Source organism: Podarcis gaigeae (assembly GCF_964106915.1).
Source record: "Podarcis gaigeae genome assembly, chromosome: 15".
Taxonomy (NCBI): Eukaryota; Metazoa; Chordata; class Lepidosauria; order Squamata; family Lacertidae; genus Podarcis; species Podarcis gaigeae.
Window position 1 is genome coordinate 12785544 of NC_139692.1, and position 24184 is coordinate 12809727.

Sequence of the window (24184 nt, forward strand, 5' to 3'; positions counted from 1 at the left end):
TTTCCTTTCTTTTCATGACACTGTTTATTTAGATGTGGTAAGAAGGTACAAAAGAATGAATTTGTTTCTATCCTTCCAATAATAACAGTATTACAGAGGAAGGTCAACCACTTGCTTTATCAGGCACACCACTGGTTAATAATAGTTTACAGTGGTCAGTTTCCTCAATCAGAACTGCGTGTTCTAGGTTGGCTGAAGTTCTATGGGCTGCAGTCTTTCTCTCGCAAACACTAAGAATTTAATGCAAGGTAGCAGATCTGCTTATGCTCTCTCTTGAATTGTTATGAATAACACAAATTTTATAAAGACGTTTTAAATCTCAAGTACTCTGTGTAACATGAACAGCAAAGTGCATGTACAAGATTTTGTGATTTCTTTAAATTTCATGTTTTATTGGTTATGCTTATCAGTAAGAAATGAGATCAAAGAGCTGGAGAGTCGGGAAAGGTCTGCTTCACTCCACATTGCACATAACCACATTTTTTCAAATGCTAGCCCTGCTCTAAGGAAAGCCAATGCAATGAACAGACACCAAGGTTGGTAAATGCATAAAACTTTTACTCTCAGGATTGTTGGTCCCAAGTTGGGCAAAAAGATTCCCGCATAGCAGGGTGGGGTGGGGTGAACTAGATAACTCTCATGGTCCCTCTTCCACCTCTAAAATTCAATGATTCTATGTTATTGCTGCAACAGAGCTAACGCTGCCACTCTGCTGTAAGGTTATGATGGCCTGTTATTAGTGTTGGCCTACACCTACAGCTTCCTTCATTTTTCTCTACCTCAGTATCATTAAGGCTACACATACAGTATCATCAAAATGTATTTTACACCATATGTAGAAAAATAATGCTACCTGCAAATATTGAGCAAAATCCAGTGGTACCTCTGGTTAAGTACTTAATTCATTCCGGAGGTCCGTTCTTAACCTGAAACTGTCTTCAACCTGAAGCACCACTTTAGCTAATGGGACCTCCCGCTGCCCCCGCGTCGCTGCTGCACGCTTTCTGTTCTCATCCTGAAGCAAAGAACTATTTCTGGGTTAGCGTAGTCTGTAACCTGAAGCGTATGTAACCCGAGGTACCACTGTACTTGCATTTATTTTTTTGCTTTAGAGATAAGGAACATTAAGAAATTTGCTGAATCAGAACAAAGGCCTATCCAGCATCCTGTTTCAACAGTGGCCAGAGGCGTATGAGAAGCCAACGTACAGTATATGAGCTCAATAGCCATCTTCTGAAGCTCTAACCTCCAGCCCCCTGAAATCCTGTCCAGCCCTTCTTCTGGTTCCTCAGGTTTCAAAGTCTATCTTAGAAATCTTTTTTAAGGTCCAACTTTTCTCTCTTTTTCACTGAAACATTTGAGTCTGAATTCCGCACTTTATACCAAATTCCATCTAGATAATAGGGGAATGTGTCATCAATTCCACACAAAGTCTTATTCTTCACAAAGAGCAGGGCATCCTTGGCTTAGTCACCTGCTTTGCTTTCAAGTAAGCATTTAATGTATTCTAATGCCCGCAGCTCATGCAATTTGTAATGCCACGATCTCTGTAATCCCTGTAATTAGAATAGTATAATTACGTATCTGATTGCTCCCGTCCTGCAGTCCTGACAGCTGTGATTGCTTAGATCACCACATTACTTTTTGGGGGATTTCCCCCCTCAAACCCTTCCCACCCAGCTGAGGAAATTAGTTCTGCAGGCAGAATCCTGCTTTCTCCAAACACTGATTTGTTTAACCAACATTGGTACAAATGGCTTTGTAATTAAAGCATTTTGGTTAATGTGAGGAGTGGAATACCCATAACAAAGGCAACTGAAATTAAGCAGGCAAGAATAAACACAGAGCTTTTCCAACCATGAAGCACAATTACCAGGGGCTAAAAAGCAGTTAGTAGAGACTTAGCACCAGCTTTTTCCTTTTCAAATACATTAATACCTTACAAATGATACTCTTCAATTCCACCCTAATTCTTGAGTAAAATGGAGCAAATCAGCACAGCATTCAAAAAATAATCATTTTATATTTCAGCACACACACACAAAGTAGCCAGCTCTCACATTTTCCAATTTGTTTAGTTCTGAACTAAGTGTACATATGCAATACAGCTGTCTTTGCTTTCTGTAGTACAGCTTCAAAACACTGTCATGGCTAAATGGTTACTAGAACTGCAATCTCTAGGGTCTTAGTCCAACACTGTAACCTCTACAGCACACTGGCACTTTTTGTGATCCATGTGACATTCCTGGCCACCTTGAAAAGTTCAGATTGCATCTGAGCCTTGCAAATATCTGTTTTAGTTTGTTTGCCTTTCCTGCTCATATTGTAATTCTTTTTACAAAGCCATCCTATTTAAAGGCTATTGCTTCTGGAGCTAAATTACCGGTAGATGACATATACAAGCAGCCATTTCATCAGAAGGAGTGCAAGTCCTCTCCATAAACTCTGTTGAAACACCAGCTCCATCAGGCTCCCTGCTAAAGTGTCATCAATCTGCAGCCATTCCATCAGACTCCAGCAAAGAGAGAGTTAAGACTGCAGGACCCATAGACTTTGAGGGAATACCCGAAACCTTTGGCTCCTACCTTGCAATTCATTCCATTCCCACTGATCATAAAAAGAACTTGTTAAAATACCTAGTGCCTAAATATGCTCTTTTCCTCCCTCCCAACCCAGTTTATGTATTTTAGATTGCAAATTTCATGGAATTGACTATCTTACCATTGGCATTTGTAAGCAACTCTGGAAGCCTTTTTTGGCTGAAGAACAGGGCAAAAACGCTTTGAAGGAATGGATGATTACCAAGAGTTCAGATGTTCCCATTCCTTTGGATTTGCGGTATTATCCCTTCTTACATGTTTTTCCTGAAACTTGTTCCTGGAATTAGTCAATTGCACTGACTTAAATATAGTAAGGATTTGATTCCTCCTTCACTGTGAGAGCCTCCATTTGTTACGCCACTTCCTCAGAGGGATGTTAGCAGCTAAACTTTGTCATGATAGGCCATTTGAATAGCTACAGCTTTTCTAAAGGCTTAAGCTACATACAATTTGTCATGATATAATTGTGCCTACTTTTAAAGTGTCTATACCCAACAAAGGCAACTAGCCATGATGGCTATCCTCTGCCTCCCCTGTTGGAGGGAGCAATGCTTCTGAAAAGCACTTGCTGGAAGCCACAGACTCACAAACATGTTTCACAAGGACCCCTTCCTTCCCTCTGCCCCAATACCTGAGGGTCATCATGTCTCTCCAGGGATTTGGCCAGAACCAAGTATATGTTGGGGAAAGGCTCCCTCACTGCAAAGAAAATGGAGCAATCAGCACGCGCCTGGCTCCCAGCCATGCTAGCAGCAGTCTGGCACATGAGGGTGGGGGACATGGGAAGGAAGCATTCCGATAGTATAGGGCACTCAATTGGCATTTCTACCTACCTGAACTCTGAGCCTTTCCGTCTTTGTTCTGGCATGCCTCTCTCCTAAGGAAGATGCAAGCTCTTGGGGGAAGCCACTGGTGGGGTGAGTGTTCCTATGATTCCCAAATGTTTCAGAAGCATCTTTTTGTTCCTTTAGCTGCTTGATATAATCATAATATGGCATGGTTGGAAGGGATCCCAAGGGTCATCTAGTCCAACCCCTGGCAATGCAAGGATCCTGCCCAGAGCCAGCCCTGGCTGGGTTCCAAACTCCAGCCTTCTGGTTATCATTGCAATTCTGCATGGTGTGGAGTGGGGGTCACCGACCTACGGCCCGGGGGCCAGTTAAGGCCTGAGGGACGCCTTTATCCGGCCCGCGGCGCCCCCTGCTGCCGCCCATGGCACCCACTCTTAGCTGTGCAGCACAGCGTGGGGACGTTTTCCAGTGCACATCCGGGTCGGATGAGGCCCGTGCGCATGCGCACAAGCTATTTCCGGTGCTCCTCCAACCCGGACGTGCACCGGAAATAGCGTGTGCGTGTGTGTATGGGTGCACGCTCCCCCGCCCTCTGTGTGATCGTTGCTCGAGAAACCAGCCCGAGGCAAGGAAAGCATGGAGACCCCTGGTGTGGAGAAAGGGTAGAGAGAAATGTGTCGCTTATAACACTGATATGAGATTCACACTATGCAGACCTTTCAATAACTAAAGTATAAAGGGCAGTTACATGGAGGGTGGATCAAGCTTGTTTTCTCCTGTTCCAGGGGCCTTTAGGCCCTGAAGCAGTGACTCTCCTTCCTTGAAGGTTTTTAAGCAGTGCTTGGATGGCCATCAACCATGGATCATCTAGTTGACCCTCGGGGTCCTTTTCTAACTCTACAATTCTATGATGGTATGTTTTAAAGAGCATCCAAGGCGCCTATAAAGCACATGACTTCCCCCAAAATTATTCATGCCATTGTGGTTTCCCTCTCAGACCTACAATCCCCAGAATCCCGAACAAAATACAATTCCAAGGATCATCTGGAAGAAGACATTTGGTTTTTAAAACAGGGATGGAGAACCTGCAGTAACAGTATGGTTACAGGGAGCAGTGTGTATAAAATATTGAATGTAATAATAACTATTACATTGTATTACAAGGTAATTATGTAAGAATTATTATGGGAATGTTAAGGAGGAAGGGGGGAAAGAGAGATTGTGGAATCCTGGTGGTGAGTGATGATTGGATGAGGATTTGAAAGGGAGTTTGAATGCGAGTCAGTTGAGAGCAATGGGTTCTGGAGTGGGTGTTGGGCAACTAACTATTCAGTTTAGGATCAGTAGTCTAGTCGTCATTTTTATAATAAAGCAGCATGTAAGATAAAGAGAATTTGGGGCCATAAGCTCAGGTACACACATCATCCTACAATCATTTAGTGAATCATCCATACAGCCTCCTTTAGCGAGGGTGCAGTACCTAGGATCTGGACGAAACATTGATATTTTTCACTCTTTTCTAATTTCATAGGTTTATGTTCTGATTCTAATGATGTAATAGGGGTGGGGCTCTATAAATACTGGGAGCTGCCACATACTCCTTTTCTTCTTTAAAAAAAATTATAATTTCCCCTTGTTTTCAAAAGCACATTCATTGTCTCTTTCTTCAGGTTCTTCAGATACATTTGTTGTGAGACACTGGTGTTATATACTGGGAAGAAAAGAGGGGACCATCATTCACATTTAAGAGGCATTTCTGCACCTGGAGGACATGCTGCCATCTTCATGCAAAGAGCAAATGTGGCCTTCAATGATTGTGAATTGCTACTTGCCATCTTGTGCAACAAAATCATTTATAAAGTACTCTAGTGCCAGCAACAAGAAAACTGACTGATATGTTATAATATAGCAATCATGACATCACAAGAATTGCTAAAATGTGAATCAGATGTTAAACTGGGCCTTCCAGACAACCCAATGAACATTTTCACTTGTCTGTCTCTCAGACTTGTAATCCCCTTCAACTATTTGGTTCATGCAAGTAGTCAACTCTTTCAGCAAACTAGTCTCTTACCCTAGAGGTTTTCTCTTTCCCCTCAGTTCCTATTTCTCTCAGGTACCAGGGCAAACAACTTAAAGAATATATTATCCCCAGTGGTGATACTGAACGCATGCCTGGTGGTGCCCCATTGCCAAGAGCAGACCTCTTTAAATATAATTTCCACCCCAAAAACAGCCACAGTAACATTTATTGGGCCCTTTAGAATGGGGCTACCTTCCTGGAAGTTCTGGTTCCACAGCTGGGCTTGTTTTTCTTGTTGTTTTGCTTCAATGCTAATTAAAGGGAAGGAATAAGAAATAGAAAATGAGTAAGAGTGAATTCAAAAGATTTTGATCAATGGTAGTTCTCAGGTATCAACATCTTTAAGCAGAACTGCCCACATTTTCAGATATTTGTTTGCAATCATTGAGACCATAAACTTGCTTCTGCAAAGGGTACTAAATTGTGCATTGCAGAATATGTCTATGAATATTATTGGGACAAAAGTGCAGACACATAGCTCAACAAAGAAAAAGGGAGACAGAATGTAAGATTAGAGAGGTACACAGAAAGTATGCGTTTTCAGGAAGAAATGTATTGTGTTTTAATGGATATTAGGATTCTAACGAAAGTTATTGATCAGTAATAAAGAAAAAAGGAAAATATTTGATAACTTGCTAGATGAAAATGGCAATTAGCCCCAAAGATTCACAGTAGTGTTTTAAGTATGGTACTATTTTGTTCCACATCATGTACTGAATAATTGCTCCCTAGACCTATGGAGATATTCCTTAGTTCTGAGCAGTATCTATTTCTTCTTCTTTGCTATTAGAGGTGAGAAAGACCTGCAGTGATAGATTAGGCAGGTCTTCCCGTGGGCTACTCTTTGATGGTTTCAGTTAAAAAGGACTTCTGACATTCTTTAACTACACAAGGGAAAAGGGCAGTTTTATGCCCAGACAATGCAACTCCTAAGGGAATCAAGACTAAAGTTAACTGCTTCATGATGGCCTGATCTGCTCAAGGAGCTCCCACTGGCTCTTCAAGCTACAAAATTGAAGAGGTTAGTCAGTTGTGCCCTGCACAGAGGAGCAGGAAAAATACCATTGGAGATAATTCTCTGCATAAATGATCTAAGCAGAGAGGGACAGCACCTGATCCCCCAAACCCCCATTGCTGGATCATTGTTGCTGCCCATAACCCTTAGCAAGTTCCCAAGAGAAAGGAGATGTATCAGCTTGGGCTGCTCACTCTTTTAAACTCCCTGTTCATTAACTCCACCCAACCTCATTAATCAAAGCTGGAATAAAATGAGCCCTAGAGAATGCAGAGTTTCCCCCTCTGTTTCCAAGCTGCTTTAATTACATTCTCAGTGGGAGGGTTTCTTTTACACACACAGGCTCACTACTGGCCCACTGCCTTACAGGGATTTGGAGCCACTGGCCACAGAGCCTCGGGTCATGACCTGGCCAGAGTAAAATAGACATCTTGACCTCTTTTTTGTGTCCACTTGACAAGTACATGTGCGCTTTCATAGCTCTGAAGTACCCAAGATGACAGAGAAAAGAGAGTCAATTAGTTGTTTCATCTATTCTCATTCAGTGCATTTTGGAGACCTCACTTCAGTACAAAGCGGCAGAACCCAATAGCAACCCAACAAAGCCAGATGGTACCAATTCATTTTTGACAACAGCTATTATATCAGCCCTGACTGCTGAGGTCTGTATTAACACAAACACAATTAATGATATGCAATTACTGCTTTTCCAGATTGCAAGGAGTCACTAATAGGAATAGATGCTTATTTATTTGTGGTAAGGGGTGTTAAAAGTGACAGATAACCTCTGTTCAACTTAAGGCAGAGGTGGGGAACCTGCGGCCCTGCAAATGTTGTTGGACTCAAGCTCCCGTCAGTCCAAGGCAGCAAGGCCAGTGGTCATGAATGATGGGATTGTAGTCCAACTACAGTGGTGCCCCGCAAGACGAAGGCCTCGCAAGACGAAAAACCCGCTAGACGAAAGGGTTTTCCGTTTTGGAGGCGCTTCGCAAAACGAATTTCCCTATGGGCTTGCTTCGCAAGAAGAAAGCCCATAGGGAAATCTCCGGGGACCTCTTTTAAATGCTAGCGGTGGGGAGCAAAGCCTTTCCCCCCCCTCCGGCCTTCAGAAGAGGTCCAGGAAGGCCGGCGGGGGCCGAAAGGCTTTGCTCCCCACCGCCAGCATTTTAAAAGCAGTCCGGGATAGCAGGGAAGCGCTTCCCGCTATCCCGGATGGCTTTTGAAGGCAGGCGGCGGGGGGGGGGAGCAAAGACTTTCGCCCCCCACCGGCCTTCAGAAGAGGTCCAGGACTTTGTCCCCCCTGCCTGCCTTCCCGGGGGCTTTTAAATCGTCCCGGGACAGCGGATAATTCCTCCACTGTCCCAGGGCGATTTTAAAATGCTGGCGGGCGGCAGCGCTGCTGCCCGCCAGCATTTTAAAATCGCCCCGGGAAGTCTCCGCTGTCCCAGGGGCGAAGGCTTCGCTGCCGCCTGCCAGCATTTTAAGACCGCCCCGGGACAGCGGAGAAGGCAGGCGGGGGGGGGAGCAAAGACCACCGGGATGAAATTTACGGCATGTAGTGCCTTGAGAGAAAATATTATGAAAATGATTTATAGGTGGTACATAACCCCAGTCAAGCTTGCAAAAATTTATCATTCGCCCGAGAACAAATGTTGGAAGTGTAAAGAAAGGGAGGGAACATTCTTCCACCTTTGGTGGACGTGCCCAAGGATTAAGGCTTTCTGGGAACTGATCTATAATGAACTGAAAAAAATACTTAGGTACACTTTCCCTAAGAAACCAGAGGCCTTTCTCCTGGGCATAGTCGGCCAATTGGTTGCAAAGAAGGATAGAACCTTTTTTATATATGCCACAACAGCAGCAAGAATTCTTATAGCAAAGTACTGGAAGACACCAGATTTACCCACCGTGGAAGAGTGGCAGATGAAAGTGATGGACTACATGGGCTTGGCAGAGATGACGAGCAGAATTCGAGACCAGGGAAGAGCAACGGCGGAAGAAGATTGGAAAAAATTTAAAGACTATTTAAAGAAATATTCTAAAATCAGTGAATGCTAGATTGATGTTGAATGAGAAAAATAGGGGTTAATAGCGATAATGGTTAAGTGGAAGAATCTGAACAATTTGTATAATCAATTTGAAAAAAAGGGAGGGACTTGCTAATTAACTATTTCGACATGAGAATGCAGAAAGGGGAGGTATGAGGAAGTCGGGAGAGTAAGGACCATGAAATTAAGAGCTTGAAACTATACGTGTTGTATGTTTTCTCTATTGTCTTGTCTTCTTTGTTATGGATGGAAAACTAAATAAAAATCATTTTGAAAAAAAAAAATAAATAAATCGTCCCGGGACAGCGGATAATTCCTCCACTGTCCCAGGGCGATTTTAAAATGCTGGCGGGCGGCAGCGCTGCTGCCCGCCAGCATTTTAAAATCGCCCCGGGAAGTCTCCGCTGTCCCAGGGGCTTTTAAAATGCTGGGGGACGGCAGCGAAGGCTTCGCTGCCGCCCGCCAGCATTTTAAGACCGCCCCGGGACAGCGGAGAAGTCTCCGCTGTCCCGGGAAGGCAGGCGGGGGGGGGAGCAAAGACTTTCGCCCCCCACCGGCCTTCAGAAGAGGTCGGGGGACAGACTGTCCCCGGACCTGGTCTGAAGGCGGTTTCCATAGGAACGCATTAATTGATTTTTAATGCATTCCTATGGGAAACCGTGCTTCGCAAGACGAAAAACTCGCAAGACGAAAAGACTTGCGGAACGAATTAATTTCGTCTTGCGAGGCACCACTGTACATATGCTGCAGAGTCATAGGTTTCCCACCACTAAATTAAAGAGTGTGCAAGCTCTTGAGATTCATAATCTTCTCCAGACTAAACTGTCTGAAATTCTAAATCTGAACTTGAATAAAGTTCAAAACTATTTAAGGTCACACACCCACACCATACATTTAAAGCACATGGCTTATCCCATATAATCCTGGGAATTGCAATTAAAGGGGCTGAGAACTGTAGCTCTGTAAGGGGTACGCTACAGTTCCCAGGATTCTTTTACAAAAGTCATGTGCTTTAAATGTATGGTGTAGATGTGATGTAAGAATTTTACATTTTCTGAAACTAGGATGGTAACTATGTTTTATAGCAACTTAGTACATTCTTCAAATGTGGTCATGGAAATCTTCTTCAGTCCAATAAATGTGGCAGGGATTTCCACCAGAAAGAAAATTACACAGAAAAATTTTTATGTTACTCTTTTGTATTTATATAATATTTTCTAAATATACTGTTGGGCCTCAGGAGTCTGCTCCAGGTGTTTGGTGCAAAGATACAGGTAAGCTGATTTTCAGCACAGGAGGGATATGGTCAGGACCAGTTCAAAAGTACACAAATCAGGACCCAAGGAGCCATCTGCACTGCTATTCCCACTGGCCTGGAAAATTGCTCAGACTAAAAAGCAGCTTCTGAGGCCCAAGTTTTATAATAAATGGCTGTTCCAAATTAGTCTACTGTATTCAGGCTGACGGGTACTGCAGCCTAGATGGTGCCCTTGATCCCCCATATTTGACAAGGCACCAGTGGTAATATAATTTATTATTATTATTATTATTATTATTATTATTATTATTATTAATAATATTATTAATACCCCGCCCTCCCCAGCCAAGGCCGGGCTCAGGGCAGCTAACAAGCAATAATAAAAACAAGTTGAATAATTACAACTTAAAAACAAAATTAAAATACAACATTAACATACTGAAACATAAAAATATTAAAATGTAGCCTCATCGCAGGAGAAAGGAAAAGAAAAAAGAGAGGGAGGGAATCAAATGGCTCCAAACCAAAGGCCAGGCGGAACAACTCTGTCTTACAGGCGCTGCAGAAAGAAATCAGATCCTGCAGGGCCCTGGTCTCATGAGGCAGAGCGTTCCACCAGGCCGGAGCCAGAGTTGAAAAGGCCCTGGCTCTGGTTGAAGCTAATCTAACTTCTTTATTACTTACTTGGAGAAATAAGTAAGGGAGGCAAAGACTACACATTCTCAATCCTGTGGCCCCAAGCCATACCCAGTTACTTTTAAGCTTTGCTTTTTTAAAAAAAAAGTATTTGGAGGTCTGAAAATAGATATCCCACATCATGTGTACTTTGGCCCCAGCTTGCTGTAAATCAGTAGTAAAAATCAGATAAACCCTCACAAAATGTGTGGGCCTTCCCTCCACCACTCTCTGAAAAAATGGAAGGAAACTTAATTTGAGGTCCCCTTTGGCCTATGCTGCATTCAGATATTTCACTTCTGAATGCTTTAAACTAGAAAGGGCAAGAAAGAGAAGCTAAGAGCTGCTAGCTTCTATTTTTATATAGCACTACTTTGAATTTCTCAATAAATCTTCTTTTCACAGGGTTTCCCTGGCAGTGGACAAGGTAGGCACAAGGTTACCAGAAGCAGAAAATATGCAATCAAATGCATACAAATCCCTCATTGAGGGGATCAATAGGCCAGCAGGCAGGCGGGCACGCAGCCAAGCTAGCTCTCCTTCAGAAAAGAGCAAAATAGCAGAAAATACTGTTTTAGGCTGCAATCCTATACACACTTACTTGGAAGTAAGCGCTACTGAACTCAATGAAACTTACTTGTGGGCAGACATGTATTGGATTGCACTGTATCTTTCAAAATGAGCTGCTCCCAGATTTCTTCTATTTTCTTGAGAAGTGGATTAAAGCTATAAATGGTAAGTAGGAAGTGAGGAAGGCTGCAGTCTTCCCTGTCTGCAAACTCCATATACTGCAACAAATTAGCACTGCGGTCAAAGGATGCCTGCATTTCAGAGCAATTACTATGCAAGACTGTAGCTGTTCTGTCTCAGGTGTAAAAAGTTAAAATATGCAAATACTTCTCCATCCCCTGGCCAGTTATATTTCTGATTTTGAAACTTCTTCTTTTTATGAAGCCATTCTGAGCATATGATCTGTTCCATGCATTCCTACATCCAAATGTAGATCAGTAGGAGGAATTGTCTGCATGATTTGATTAGAAAGGGAGATGGGATTTGCATAAATAAATAAATAAATAAATATCCCCCCTCCTCTTTCAAGGTACCCAGCCATGACCTCTTTCAAAATACTCTATTGCATTCCGCCTGCCCAGTTTAGTTTTATGTCCCTTTCCCTACCCCTCAACATCTGTACACTGGTACAAAATCACCTTGCTTGCTTTCAGAGAATATATTAATCAGAGATTCTCCATTTCTCACCGAACCTGCCTCAACAATTCTTAGTTCTCAGGAGTAATCTTCTGCCATCTCGTTCTACCAGCAATTATAAAGATCTGATCACAAGCTAAAGTGATCATAATTTGCATTGGGGTATTACATTTAAGTGCTTACCATATTTTGTTACATATAAGTAAACTTTTTGTTTGTCAAGCACAGGCAAGGTTTTCTTGATTCATTTGAGATTTTGCACTGATCTAAGAAATGGTGAGAGAGAAATATGGCAAAACCTTAGGAAGTTTCAGAGGGACACAGTTCAATGCATGAAAAACTGAGAAAATGTAAAGTTTTTTACAGAACACCTCTGTTGTAGTAATGGCAGTGTCAGTGTGTGAGTTTGGCTCATCACAGTCCACCCAGCTCCAATATTATCATTATTACTACAGAGATCTTTTGTTACAGACACCACAGATCCCCTCATTACAATAACCCCACACACATCAAGCTAATGAGAGGCTATGTAATAGGAAAGCTGTGTGTGGCACCCTGCATGCCCATGTGTGTGTTCTGGGATGTGAAAGAGAATTACTCCACTATCTATAGCCCGCTCAGCACCTGCTCTTCTGTCCGCTGGGGCAGGCTGGCCTAAGGTGTTACTGAGACCTCTGGGAGAAGGCTCAGCTGGGGCTGCAGTTGGTAAAAGGGTCTGCAGAGAAGAGAAGCAAGAACCAGAATCTGTTACACTTAAGTATGACAACAGAGAACGATAAATTTGAAACAGATGCTCTTCAAATGAGCTGTCTGCCAACAAAGTGATTGCTGAGAGACTCTGGCCTCCACCAGGAGGAAGTCTCTGAGAGTCTATCCAAGTTTAACATAAGTTTATTATTATACAAACTATTCAAGTTGCAATCAGGACAGTTCTTTCCCTATTCTCACCCAGAGGACCATAGACATGGCAATTAAAAACAAGGAAAAAGCCTTCCAGGGAAAACCTTGGAATAGATCATATGACACCTAAATGGGAGCTGATGAACTGTAGCACTGCTTAACTTGATCTATCAGCCAGTTCAATACTGTTTTATTATAAATAACTGTTTCTGTGTTGCCCAAGTTTGAAACACACAATCATAGTACTATTTGTTAGACCAGGAACTTGCTGAGCTCAAAAATATTTTAGAAATTGAGACTGTTTATACCTCTAACCAGTCCTTCCTTACCAACCACTGTTCTAAACCCACAAACACGATCCCTTCTCCCCACTACCCAAAAACCTTTTGCAGTTCCTGGAAGAACTCTGCCCCTCAATTTGCAACACAGATTCTGTCTTTCAGAATCTGCAGAATGCCTTCATAACCACAATGATAGGAGGAAGATATGTGAGGCACTGAAAGGAAGGATAATTGCTGGCAAAATCCAGTGAGCCTGCTTCAGCAGGAGCAGAGCTATGAAAAAATATGGTACCTGCTGACCACAAGTCAATGAGGTTCTTCTGTCATGAATAAAGGAGAAAGTGATGGGGAGAATACAGTCATACCTCATGTTACGTCCGCTTCATGTTACATTCTTTCAGGTTACGTCCCGCGGCGACCTGGAAGTACCGGAAAGGGTTACTTCCGGGTTTTGCCACTCACGCATGCACAGAAGCGCAAAATGACATCATGCACATGTGCAGAAGTGGCAAATCGCAACCCGTGTGTGTACAGACGCGCCACTGCGGGTTGTGCTCTTTTCATGTTGCGAGCGGGCCTCTGGAACGGATCCCGTTCGCAACCAGAGGTACCACTGTAATAAGGAAGTGGGAGCAACTGATGAGGCAGTATAGAAAGAAGCAATATGGGGTTCCCGGCTATGTCACGAATCAATGGTGATTGCCGCCCACTGCCCTCTGCAGACAGTTCAGGCAGGTTATGAGGCAAAAATCCTGGCAATGTTCTCCAGTGGGGTCTGGGGAGCTCACTGCATCCCACTGTGCTGCTCAAGCCTGTGTCTGCAAACTTGAAAGGCAGAAAAGGTGCAACCTGTGAGTGTGTCCCGACCATGGACGAGCCTCCATCTCTGGCATGATTTATGGTTGGTTCCTCCTTAATCTGGAATATTGGCGTTAATCAAGAGGCACTTCTAGACCAACATATGACAATGGGCTGCAATTAATCAGCTGCCTAAAGGACTAGGTTTTGCCCTTTGACAGTATTTAAATCTTTTTTTTCTGAAGCTTGAGAATCCTTACAACAGCTGGGAAAGGAAGGGGGAGGACAAAGGTGCTTGGTGCTTTCATATGGTTTTCAAATGGCCTACTTTTTTCTTGTCCTCCCCTGTAAAATAAAAGAGACTTGTGTAGCTGTGGCTGTTAACGTGGAAAAGAGGTGGCTTTTGATTTATGCTCAACAAGGAATTTAACAAGCTTTTATTATGCCCTCCCCCCTCGACCAAGGTTGAATGGACTTTATTTAAAATTATCTTTGGATTGGATCAGGAGTATGAAGGAACAATACAGAGCAAGAAGAATGAACAGCTCCCGAATAGATCTGGCAAGAGGCTGAATTTGAGAAAAGATTTTGTTTTTAACAAAACTGAGGATAAGATGAGGATAAACTCCAGAGTGGAATTTTAATGGCAGAGACTGGGCATGTACTCTGTGAGTTATTTATGGCTGCAGTTTATACGCTAGTTGGTAAAGAGTGGAAGGAAGGGAATGTGACCTTGTCCCATCCAGATAACTACTGCAAAGAACTCAACAATGGAAGCTAGTAATTAATGCTCCCAGCACACCAGGTCTGAAAAAACAATGTATATGAAGGACTGCACATGTGAAATGGATTTTATATTTATAAGATGTAATAGAGGTGCTGTTTGTAAGGAGGAAAAAATGTGGTCAGCTGCAAGAATGGACTAACGGCAAGTGAAGGTGTAAATTGGACATTAATTAAGAGATGATGCGGCTACCAGAGGAAATGATCGACATATGTTTGCGATAGGAGTGGGAAACCTGATTTTAAGAAATTGTATCAAAGTAATTTGGTTTGATTTGTAATTATTTGGAAAATTACATACTGAAATATGTAAATGTTTACGACTTTTGAGATGAGCTGCACTCAAGATGAGCAGCACTGCCATGTGGGAACTAAACCCTACCAAAATCACATCCATAATCACTAAAAGGAGCTATTATCTTGCTCACTGTAACTCTAGATTTTTGCCAGAAGTGCTTGCAACAGATTTTGTCATCAACATCCTTCACAGAAGGCAGATAATAGGCCCCTGTGATGGCCTGAGAATCTGATTCAGAAGCTGAACCTGAGGAATCCCAGCCTGCACAGGAGTCCCCGCCTCCAGGGCCGGCTGTGCTTGAATCTGAAGGGCCTGCACCTGTGCCGGGTCCTCAGGAGCAGACACCAGATGTATCCACTCTGGCTCCGGAGGTGACTGAGGACCCATTGCCTGCAGGTGCGCCTCTCCCAGCCCTACCAGGGGAAGGTGAAGCTACCCCTGGGTCCAGTAACCCTCCAGCCTCTCCTGAGCTGCAGAGGCTCAGGGCTGAGAGGCGGAGGGAACTAAGTTCTCTTAGGAGGAGTGCTCGCCTTAAGGCCAGGAGAGGCGGGTCACCTGTGGGCCGGGACCGCCCCTGGCCTCAGAGGAGATAAAAGCCAGTCAGCCCAATCCCAGGTTGCGGGAGCAACGTCGTTGGAAACCTGTTTCTGCCAGCACCCAGACCTGTTCTTCCGGAGTTCCTGACCACGCCCGGCTTCTTGCTTTGGACCCCGCTTCGCCCTTGGTGGACAGTCTCCAGACCCTCGACCCAGGACCGGATTCTGACCACGCCTCTCGGTAACTCCCCCCGGGTCCAGCACAGCCCCCAGTACCTGATAAGCCAAATAATATCTCTTGATCAAGAAATTTTGAGTAGGACCTCTCACTAAACTACCAATTTGAAAAGGTTAAGTCTCAAGCCTGCCACCCTTCTGTCCCTAAAAAACAAGTTTTCTTAAATTAATACAACATTAGATCCTGCTTTGCCCTTCAGGTATCGTCTGTCATGATATGTCTTCCCTGCTCATACTCTCTGTGGCACACTAATATGTAGTATTTTATTTATTAAAATGTTACTTAATCCTCCCTCTCATTTATTAAATTTATGCTCAATCCTTACTCCCAAAGGTGCTGAGAGTAGCAAACAAACAATAAAACAATAAAAACATTTTAAAAACCATTCCAGTAAAGATAGAGACCACCAGAAGTTCTCAAGATGGCCAACTATATATATATATATATATATATATATACACACACACACACACACACACACACACACACATATACACACACACATACATACACACACATATACACATATCTCACAAAAAAGAGACAAACCAATAAAATATTAAACTAAGTTCAATCAATCATCATTAAAAGCTACAGAAAATATACTATTGCAACTGAGAACACAGCACTCTGGGCATCTAATCCCTGTGTTAGGAGTGCTTGCAGGAGCCAGGCCCTGTGACTGGTAGGGCTTCGCAGGACTGGGGCCTTCCTAAGTTTGTTCTGAAGAGGTAAGGTGCGGCCGCACAGGTGAGGCCAATTGGTAACTCACAGCACCTGGTGGCAAGAGCCAGGAAGGGATATAAGGTCAGCATTTCCCTTTGGCTCTTTGCCACAGCAACACGCTTCCTGCCTTGCTGTGTTTGGCTTCTTGACTCCTTGCTTCCTGATCTTTGGACCCTTGGCTCCAGGTTTCCTGACCCTCAGACCCTTGGCTTCTTGACTCCCGGGTCTCTGACTCTTGGACCCTTGGCTTCCCGACTCCCATTCCTGCACCCACCCCACCATCCTGCCCCTGGTCCCAACATCCTCAACCGAGACTTCGACTGCCCGTAAACCAGACTGTGACACCCTGTGTAAGATGTTAACAGGTCTATTCCAAAACTATTATTGCAGTGTAAATTCTATCCTTTAATAATGTGACATCCTAAACTATTAACTATTTGCACTGAAATCTTGACTAACATAGCAAGAAGAAACACAGAGCTCATTTGGCGTTATGTGGCCACATTATGCAGCTGACACATAATGTCAGCCTCTTCTCTTGCCCTCTTTTGCAGCAAACCATATATAGCAGTTACATCCTAGCCGACAAAGTATGATTATGGTCTGTCCTACAAACCAAACTTGCAAAATATGGTTCAACTCCTTCAGAGCTGTCTTGGACAGTGGCTTGGTTGATATGACATGTAGTGCCAAATCATGGTTTTCTGTAAAACAGATGAACCTGATTGTATTGTGCAAAGAAAAGAAAGCCAAAACATGCATTTATATAATGCCAAGCAAAGATTTAGTTTTGCATTCCATGTGATCAGAACTGCTATTCAATAGAGGGCTCTGAAGACTGAAGGAGCTGGAATTGTGTGCTGTTTTCATTTATAGACACATGGCCTTTTACTTCAGCCTTTAGAGTTCTTTGTGTGAAAGAACTCTTAGAAAATTTGCAAGGCAGGTCTGGGAGCCCATAATTTAATCTGAAGTCAGGGCACCTTGTAAATGCAGCACACATTAAACATAGATTATGTGCACCAAACCCTGCAGGTCCTGCGGCAAGACTGTGCTCAGTTATGCTGCAACGCTGAGCTCCAGGGCTATTCAGTAACCTTTAATTTCAGTGGAATCATTCAAACCACTGCAGTGCAGAAAGGAACTCTCTAACCTATGCACTCCAGTCCAAAGAAAGATAGAATAAATGTGACTTGGCTGCAAGGTATTAAAATTAAATTCAAACAGCCAGGACAAGTGAAAACCATCCAAGACTTGACTGCAGTGGTCGAATGCTTCACATACTGAGGAAAGTTGAACCGCAAAACATGTCCTATGCATCCATTTTAGTTATTGATATGAGGAAACAGTATTTTTATACAAAAATATATCCTGTTAACAAGCAGTACAAATATTTGATATAAAATATTTGAAGTTACACCAAAACACATAGTTTATGATTATCCCTATGACTGAACTAGCATAACAATTTTCTGGGAACAATTCCATAATATAACCAAATTTAGCTTGAATCTGCAATTCTGCTTACAAACCCAGCCACAGAAAATACACATGGATAGTGAATTATGGTGCAGCCTTTCATCACTCATGTAGATAGGGGATCACATTTTAGTCGATCCCTGCACACATAAATTGAATCTAATTTAGGACAGAGATTTAACAGAAAGCATTCTGATAAAATGTTCTGTTATCTCAATGAAGACAACCCTGAAAGAAGATAATACTGACAGTCCAGTGTCACTAGACAAGTCATAAACCTGGCAGTTTTAAAGCGAGTAATGGTTCCCTCTAGTGCTCTGATGAAGGATAGCATTTTACAATCAAGCTATATTCACCAAGATTGGGAAACTGTTTGGAACGCATGTTCCATGATGATGCTACAATTTAGGAGCTTCCTACAAAGACATGCTACTGGGGATGCTTCATTTAAAAATACAATACAAATTTAAAGATCAAAAGCAGAAAGGCTAACAAACTATCTGAAAATACCAGCTCCCTTCTTCCAAGGAATGATGTGGAATTTATGTGTTAGAAGAAACACTATTTAAAAATAGGCTGGGAGATTGTGAGCTTGCTCTTTGCCAGAGGTCTAAACAGTTCCCTTGCAGAGGGCTCCCCTCCCCAATTACTCCATCCGTTTCAGCTATTCTCCTATCTCCCCTCCCTTCTCTCCCTCTGGTATCTCACTAGGCCTAGGGCTCCGAATTGCCTAGTTCTGACACTGGACATAGTATTAATACTCTACTTGGCCTCAATGGGATTAAGAGAGTAAATTTTAACTACAATAATGAAGCAGAAAGTATAGAAATGATATCGCCATGTATGTGAAGAAATACTGGTGCCAGCATACCTCACACATGAACAAACTTGCTGCACTATAAAATATTTACAAAATGGAACTCCTGACGGAGACTTACCACAATTAGGAAAACGACAATGTCCAATACAGCATTAATCCAGAACAAATTCAAAAACCACACAAATAAATTCTTGCTGCAAGCCTCGTCTGGTTCCCATTGCAGTGGCGGATCTTGGGGTCTCAAATTTCAGCGGTACCCTGTGCGACACCAAAATACTGTACCCACCCACCCTCCTCTTGCTCTCATTCTAATAATAGTTGCAGCATCCTCTGTGGTGCCCCCGAGGTTCATTGCCCAGTATGACTGAACACACTGCGCTCCCCTATATCCGCCTCTGAACATATAGCCAGGCAAAATTTGGCTGGGTGAATCCAAATCCAGATGCATCAGGGTAGTAATGAAGTAAGAATCCAGTCACGAGGAAAGAAAACAATAAATCCCACTATAGCACATATAGGAAATCACCATACTGAATGTTTGATTGTTCACCAAAAGATATAGAACACTGAATGGCATTTGGAATGGAAAGCTTAGTGACAACATTGGCTTGCTACAAGCCCCTAATAGCTTATACCTAGTATGCTAGAAGGAGGCATAGCTAGCTGGCTTGTACAGTGAACACACAAGAACTCCTATTAGGAAGTAAAGCTATACTGCAACATTTTGTTGCAATTCCCACTTGTTTCTATTAATGGTAACTGAAACAGTGTCTGATATGATGCATAAAGGGAACAGAAGGACTGGTAAAGGGAGGAAACAAAATATGTGGATTTCTTGCCATGTGCGGATTAATACTGCTAAAACTAGCACCTTTTGGGGGCTCCAAAGGGCAATGACAATCAGCACACTTCACAGAGCAAAAGCTACACATACTCCCATCTCTTGGCATTTAACAGAAGACACTTGCAGAATTTTGCACTAACTGAAGCTCCTGAGACAGCTCATAGCTCCTATTACTATCATCAAACCCTGAAATTTAAAAGCATCTATCTTTTCTAAAAGGGAAAAACAATATGCGCAGTAGATATAATTGACAGTTGTTCTAGAAACTATAGCAACCTGCTTATTGAAAACCAAGGCAAGGTCCAGGATGGTATCAAAGCTGGTCACCCAGCAGTTTACACATACTGCTACACCACATTTGCTCTCAGAAAATTGGATCCAGACATAGCCATGCTTAAACCAACTGAAATCAATGATACTTAAGTACCGGTAAATGGTGACTTAAGTCCCACTGATCTTAATAGGTCTACTCAAAGTAGATGGCTACATCTGGATCAAACTCCCAGAGGCCTAGTGTGGTGCAGTGGTTAGAATAAGGATAGCCCACAAATCCCATCAGCTTCTAATGCCCAGGTTAGAATGCTGTACTTGGCACCAGGGAGCCCAAGTTCAAATCTTGCTCAGCCATGAAGTCCACTGGGCCCTTGTCCAGTCACTCCTGTGCACTCTCTCTTTGCCTAAGCTCCCCAAGGGTTGTTACATGGATATTACCAGTGCTAGTGGTGAAGGGCTCTTATCCACCTCTCTGAGCTCCATGCAAGGTAAATAGAATAATGTAATAAGGGAATGAAAGCAGTTAAGTGTGGAAACAGTACTTTGCTTGACTCTAAATGGTACCTCCACCCTCAAATGCACTGCATTGAAGCAGCTTGTTTCAGGACAAACAAACAAAAAAAGATTATGTCACTCCGTCAAACTTTCAATAGCCTGGTTTGCACACCACAGTAAGCTGACTATGTCTTCCCATGATTGCATAAATGTGCTGGAAGAGATCACACCATCTTTGATCATCCCTAGGCCTCTTAGCTTAGGTTTGGCTTAGTATATAGTCCGAACCTGGTTTCATGGCTTACCTTTCTCCTCCTTAAGTAGGAGTTGTAGCCAAGGTTCATTCTTGGCTACAGCTCATGGTTACCGAGGAGAAAGTCTAACCAGAAACCCGTTTGGATCACACACTAAAAATACTGGGAAAGAGACACAAAGCAGGTGCAATCTCCTACCCACATGTCAACAGGCCAAAGTCTAAAATTGTCTCACTTACTATTCACTGCCCCAATGCAGCATTGTCCACCAGCACGGCAAAACCAAATCATGGCTTTTGACAAATCAACACCATATGTTTAAAACATGGGGTTTCCTCCACCCCAAGAATTTTGGGAACAGCAGTTCATCTGTCCCAGAGCCACAATTCCCAGAATCCTTGACAAAGTAGAGTTCCCAGGATTCCTTGGGGGAAATCATATGCTTTAAACAGACGGTGGGTGGGTGACCAGCTACAGGGCATTTGATTGCTTGTTGGGAGGGACAGTGGTCCAATGAAGTAGTAGTCCAGGATACATATATCCTTTCCCCCCTGACAGGGACTCAACGCAGCTTACACAATCCCATCCCCTCACACATTTTTATGTTTACAACAACCTTGTGAGGTGGGTTAAGCAGAGAGGTTGTAATTGGCTCAAGGTGACAGGTGCGTCTGTATAAATGAGGTACATGGGTGTGGTGAGATCGAATGGCAAAAGAATCTTTCTGGTGTAGAAGAGAAGGTCCCTATCTTCATCAGAGAAATGTTGGAGGGTACACTACCGTGACAGAGGATTCGTCCACATTGAGGTCCAGCTCCAAGGGCCTTCTAGCAGTTCCCTCCCTGCGAGAAGTGAGGTTACAGGGAACAAGGCAGGGGGCTTCTTTGTAGTGGCACCCGCCCTGTGGAACGCCCTCCCATCAGACATCAAGGAAATAAATAATTACAGTCGTACTTTGGTTACTGAACGCCCTGAAACTCAGATGTTTTGGCTCCCAATTGTTCTGGTTTCTGAACGTTCTTTTGAAACCTGAACATCTGCCACGGCTTCCGCAGCTTTAGACTGGCTGCAGGAGCTTTGGTTTTCAAACGTTTTGGAAGTCGAACATGTTGAATGGTCACTTTAAAATGTGAAGGTTCATTATTATTTCACAGGTTGTGTATGTCTTTAAGGGCCAGGGCCAGGGCAAATAACGAGACCCAGTCTTACAGCTGTGAAACATAGCAGGTGCTGCTGAGTTGTGTTAATCAAGCTGTGTCAGCAATTGGGTATAGTATATAAGGAGCAGCACCTAGCTCTCCCATTACCCTGGGGGGTGGGTTGGTGGCTGGGTCATGTTTGTTGTTGTTTAGTGTAAAAGGGGTTTTTGTTTTTGTTATTAAAACATTTGTTAAAGCTATTTTTGAGTTCCTGGTTATGCATGGTCTCCCCAGCAAGCTCTCTGCAGCGCTACTATACTGCAAAAAGCCGACAGAACAGACTTCCAGAACGGATTCCGTTTGACTTCCAAGGTACGACTGTATACAGAAATCCCTGCCAACCAATTCTCATAAGGGAATGGATACATATACATATAATAATAATAATAATTTTTTATTTATACCCCGCCCTCCCCAGCCAAGGCCGGGCTCAGAGCGGCTTACAAGCAATAATAAAAACAAGATGAATGATTACAAACTTAAAAACAAAAATAAAACACAACAATTAAAATAATGGAACATTAAAATATTAAAATGTAGCCTCATCACAGGAGGAGAAGGAAAAGAAGGGGGAAAAAGAGAGGGGGGGAGGGAGGGAATCAAACTGGCTCCAAGCCAAAGGCCAGGCGGAACAACTCTGTCTTACAGGCCCTGCGGAAAGAAATCAGATTCTGCAGGGCCCTGGTCTCATGAGGCAGAGCGTTCCACCAGGCCGGAGCCAGAGTTGAAAAGGCCCTGGCTCTGGTCGAAGCCAATCTAACTTCCTTAGGGCCCGGGACCACTAGGGTGTTGTTATTTATGGACCTTGAGGCTCTCCGTGGGGCATACCAGGAGAGGCGGTCCCGGAGGTACGAGGGTCCTAGGCCGTGAAGGGCTTTAAAGGTCAAAAGCAGCACCTTAAATCTGACCCTGTACTCCACCGGGAGCCAATGCAGCTTGAAAAGCACTGGGTGAATATGCTCCCATGGCAGAGACCCCGTGAGGAGCCTCGCTGCAGCATTCTGTACCCGCTGGAGTTTCTGGGACAGCTTCAAGGGCAGCCCCGCGTAGAGCGAATTACAGTAGTCAGGCCTGGAGATGACCGTCGCATGGATCACTGTGGCCAAGTCAGAGCGGGAAAGGTAAGGGACCAACTGCTTGATGCGGCGAAGGTGGAAAAATGTCGCCTTGGCTGTTGCTGTAACCTGCGCCTCCATGGAAAGGGAGGCGTCAAGGATTACACCCAAACTCTTAACGGAAGGCAATGGCACTAATTGGGCCCCCGCAAGAGAAGGGAGTTGGTCCCTCATCCCCATGCCATCCCGACCTAGCCATAGGACCTCTGTCTTCGAAGGATTTAGTTTCAATCGGCTCCCACGAAACCATCCAGCCACAGCTTCCAAGCATCTGGTCAATGTGTTTGGGGCCGAGTCGGTGTGGCCATCCATCAGCAGATAGAGCTGAGTGTCATCAGCATATTGGTGACAGCCCAGCCCAAGGCTCCGGATAATCTGGGCAAGGGGGCGCATAAAGATGTTAAAAAGCATCGGGGAGAGAATTGCGCCCTGCGGCACTCCACACACCAAGGAGTGGCGCGACGACATTTCCCTCCCTAGTGCCACCCTCTGTCCCCGACCAGAGATAAAAGAGCACAACCAGTTACGGGCTATGCCCTGTATCCCCACGTCTGCGAGGCGGTGGTCCAGAAGATCATGATCGACCACGTCAAAGGCTGCTGACAAATCTAAAAGGATCAGCAGTCCTGACCCGCCTCGATCCAGTTGTCTACGGAGATCGTCTGTTAAGGCAACCAGAGCCGTCTCCGTCCCAAAACCAGGACGGAAACCGGACTGAAATGGATCTAATGCCGATGTTTCCTCCAGAAACCTACCAAGCTGCTCAGCAACCACTCTCTCAATTACCTTACCCAGGTATGGAAGATTTGAAACTGGGCGGTAATTGGATAGGTCTAAGGGATCTAATGAAGTTTTTTTTAAGAGTGGACACACCACTGCCTCCTTCAGTTCCCCTGGGAATGTCCCCATGTCAAGGGACAAATTGATAATTTCAACCAGAGGGGTCCGCGCAACATCTGGACACTCCCTAATCAGCCAAGACGGGCACGGATCAAGGAGGCAGGTGGTGGGCCTACTAACTTGGAGGAATCTATCCACATCAGTAGGGAGTATCCGATCGAAATGGTCCAACACTGGACCTGAAGTCATTCGAGGGGCCTCCAGTTCAGTCACTGTATCTAAATTGGCAGGGAGGTCACGGCGGAGCAATAGGACTTTATCCGCAAAAAAACCCGCGAATGCCTCACAGCTGTGGGTCGAATTTGTGCTTAAATTTGATTGTCCTCCTAAGGACGTTATTGACCTAATTATTCTAAAAAGTTGTGCCGGGCGAGAGCTAGCAGATGCAATGGAAGCTGCAAAGTAAGATTTCTTAGCAGCTTTCATAGCCATCTCATGTATCCATTACATGGGACAAAAAGGACAGGTTGCCACGGTCTGTCTAAATTTGAGACTTTTAAGCAAATTATCATACAAACTGGTAGGGGCTTTTTCTTAGAGGGGTTGTTCATTGGTAAGAAAAATTAATA

At 43.8% G+C, this 24184-nt stretch overlaps 1 long non-coding RNA gene across 6 annotated transcripts in view; it reads right to left on the reverse strand.

Moving 5' to 3' along the window:
* LOC310832215 overlaps positions 1-24184 on the reverse strand; it is a 76133-nt gene that overhangs the window by 50218 nt on the left and 1731 nt on the right. For 4 of the 6 annotated variants that reach the window (XR_014558154.1, XR_014558155.1, XR_014558156.1 and 1 more), the window contains exons 2-5: positions 5667-5725; positions 3430-3571; positions 3232-3295; positions 2722-2877 (exon numbers count right to left, since the gene is read on the reverse strand). This is a non-coding gene — a long non-coding RNA (uncharacterized lncRNA). The remainder of the gene's footprint in view (positions 1-2721; positions 2878-3231; positions 3296-3429; positions 3572-5666; positions 5726-24184) is intronic. The other 2 variants (XR_014558158.1, XR_014558159.1) reach the window with 2 other exon arrangements.